This window comes from Tupaia chinensis, unplaced genomic scaffold (genome assembly GCF_000334495.1).
Source record: "Tupaia chinensis unplaced genomic scaffold, TupChi_1.0 Scaffold147815_1, whole genome shotgun sequence".
Taxonomy (NCBI): Eukaryota; Metazoa; Chordata; class Mammalia; order Scandentia; family Tupaiidae; genus Tupaia; species Tupaia belangeri.
Window position 1 is genome coordinate 7,860 of NW_006207665.1, and position 3,591 is coordinate 11,450.

The 3,591-nt window shown below is 37.1% G+C and overlaps 1 pseudogene; it reads right to left on the reverse strand.

The window, feature by feature from the left end:
* Positions 1-2,034: 2,034 nt before the first annotated feature.
* Positions 2,035-3,582, reverse strand: LOC102486207 (sphingosine-1-phosphate phosphatase 1 pseudogene; annotated as a pseudogene).
* Positions 3,583-3,591: the final 9 nt, after the last annotated feature.

Sequence of the window (3,591 nt, forward strand, 5' to 3'; positions counted from 1 at the left end):
AATAAAGCACAAAGAAATAAAATACTTTCAAATACATTTTAAACTAGACATGAAAATTAATAGGATAGCAAAAATTCAAACTGTAGAAACCTAAAATTCAATTCATTAAACACATACTTAGAAAGAAAAAACTCTTTTTACATTTTCCAAAGTACCAATATATTCCTAATAGCCTTGGTTTCTAGTAGGTAAAGGGCCCAAATTTAGTTGCTTGACTTAAAATTATCAGAATCCGTTTGATAAAAAATTACCGTGACCCTAAATTCTCAGTCAGAATTATAAAAATATAAGCTCAAATAGTTATGCTGCCCAAAATAGACACATCTTAAGTGATACTTCTGTATAATCATATAGATATTGCACTAAAATCAGTAATTCCATACCTGATGTTCATTTATAGGGAAAGCTAATTGTCTTCTTTATGAAAAACCTACAAATAAACTTAACTTAATGTTAACCTAATTACAATCACACTTCAAAATATAAAGGCACGGACAGACAAAAGAATAGCTTAATATTATACCCAAATTTTCCACTGTGAAAATAAGAAGTTGAAAAAAATAATAGGATTGAAAATTCTTATTTTTAGATTATAGAATTTACCTTGAGTAGCTCATAAATGGGTATTAAAAGTGAACGTGCTAAATCTAATCTTTTCCAAATAATTTAGAAAAAAGGTTTGTTTCCATGTGCATTGTCCCATCTATAAATTTCAACTACATTTCCACTCATTGGAAATATCTACCAGCAGTATAAACATTCAAGACAATGTACAAAAAAATATATCTTGTTCCTATAACTTACAATGCACAGAAAAATACCTACAAAAATGGAAATAGTTATCCACTTAGCCCAATAATAGCTAAAGAGTTAAGAGTGTTCACTTCTATTCCTATATTTTTAAAATGGCCTGAGTATATGTAACTTAATATAAAGTTAATATTTTATTCTATATCACAGAAAACATGGTATTTCTTAATTCAGCAACAAAAAGGCACAATTAGCAAACAATAGAATTCAGTACTTGAATTATTAAAATGATATTCAGAACAGTTGCAAATAAAGTACATTCAATACAGTGTACAGAACTTAGGGGGAAAAAAGACAAACAAAAAAAAATTGAAAATGAATTTTTCTAAAAATTTGGTCCATTGAAAACGCCCCCCATGTCCAACCTCATGGGTAACAGGAAAGGTGATGGCAGTGTAAAGAGAGGCAGTAAATCAACATGTGGTAGCATAGGAATTCTGCTCTAGTGGTTATGCAATTCAATTAGGAAATGGCTCCCATTGTAAATATATGTTAACTATATTTGTTAATAATGACATACCTGTATTAAGTCCAAATACACAGGCACAACTGTTTGCATATTATTATTGATTTTATAATACACCCCCATGGTTAAAAAAAACTTAGGCATATTATTTTATATATAACATATACTAGATATAAAATTGCATATTATATACCTTAATATATATTATATATAACCTGAATCGATAACAGCACAAAATTCTTCAAATATTACATGGACATTCTAAATGGATACTTATCATCAAAATGATTCCCATAGTAAATATATTTTAAATATATTTGTTAATAATGACATACCTGTATCAAGTCCAAATACACAGGCACAACTGTTTGCATATTATTATTGATTTTATAATACACCTCCATGGTTAAAAATACTTATGTGTATTATTTTATATATAACATACATGAGATATAAAATTGCATATTATGTACCTTGATATATGTTATATGTAACCTGAATCAATAACAGCAGAAAATTCTTCAGATATTACATGAACATTCTAAATGGATATTTATCCTTTTCTCAATACTGAAAAAGCTCAGTTCACCTAAAATATTTGAATGTGCAATGACAAAATGCACCAACTCTTATGAATTTACTTAAATAATTATTTAAGTTAAATTCCTGCAGAAGCCTAACTCTGATATGGCTTTTACTAGAATATGTTTTTATATATCAGTAATTGACACCTTTCTTTATTAAAAAATATATCTCCATCAAGCGATACCAATAAAGAAAAATATGTAAGGAACCAAGCACGTGATGGAGAAACCAACCATTCCATCGGTAATATACTGATAAGGAAGTTCAACTTCCACATGTTGTCTTGCTTTTCAAATATCATCACGTGTTATTTTGAAGATTTTACAGGCTAAAGGAATGGTGATCTTTTTCATTATATCTCTGCTTATGAGTACAACCCCTATCCCTATGAGAATTCACAATATGGCTTTCCCAATCAGAGTCACACTAATTGGGGGGCATAGCTAAATGTAATGTTTCTAGAGAAGGATCTAATATTAGACCCCTGTTATAAGAGGGTCTAATATTGAGATGCACATCCAGTTCCAGCATCACTTCCTAGAATATTGGCTGTGTCTCCTCGAGACGTGCTCCAGGTGTCAAGAGTGAAAGAAAAGATCCTCGGGACCAACAGTTAGTGTAATGGTTATGTTGTTGAACTCCCATGTAGTTGATGGTTTGAGTCCCGGACCGATGGCTTAAACTCACACTGGGCACATGTGCTTGTGTGCCCAGGATCCCGAGAGGAGAATTGAGGATAAGGGATTGCTGTGTGGCCATCCCCCCTGGGGGGTGGGGTGATTTCTCGCTTTCTGTATCTCTGTCTCTCTCTTTCTGGTGAGCAAACTCGCCCTATAGCAAAAAACTATTGAAAAAAGAAAGAAAAGAAAAGATCCTTAAAGCTAAATGAAGCCCAATGATGAATAATGGAGCATATTTGTTTGTTTGAGGTTGTCAATCAAGACAAATGGATAGAAGACAGTTAAGATGAAAAGGGAGTATAGGAATCCACCAATAATATCCAGAATATAGGACTAGCCCAGTTGGTGCAAATGGTATGTCGCTGGACTCACATGCAGTCCACTGCAGTTCAAGGCGTAGACCTGCTGGCTTAAACTCATGCTGGGCACATGTGCGTATGAGCCCAAGATCCTGAGAGGAGAATGGAGGAGAAAGGATTGTGACGTGGCCATCCTCCCTGAGGGGTCACTTCTCACTTTCTGTCTCTCTGTCTCTCTGTCTTTCTGGCGAGTGCCCGCGCCCTAGAGCAGAAACCTCTCCAAAAATTTTTATATATATCCAGAATGGAGTGCATTCCCAGGTAGATTCAACTTAGAGGAACTAGAGAACACCAGCAGGGAATAAGAATCAGTCCGGATATGAGGATACTGCCAGCGCCCATAGGTGAGGAGGCTCATGGAGATGGGGGTGGCGGTGCGGACATGGCACGGGGGAGGGCATCCTGGACTGTGAGCTGTAAAAGCCTTCCCACCTGACCACGGGCAGCGAGGGGGGCGGTGGCCAGCAGCTGATATCCTTGGTGCCCGCGCCCAGGTGCATGAGCAGCACGCAGATGGCAACGAGCCCCGGCCCACCAGCGCGCCCAGGTCCCAGATGCAGGAAGGGAAGAGCAGGATGTGGAAGAGCGCGTCGCCCAGCCCCGGGAGCAGAGCAGGCAGGAGAGCGGCCGGGGCTCTCGCAGCCGGCGCCTGCCAGGCAGGGGCCCGTGGGCCGGCGCACATTCCGCAAGC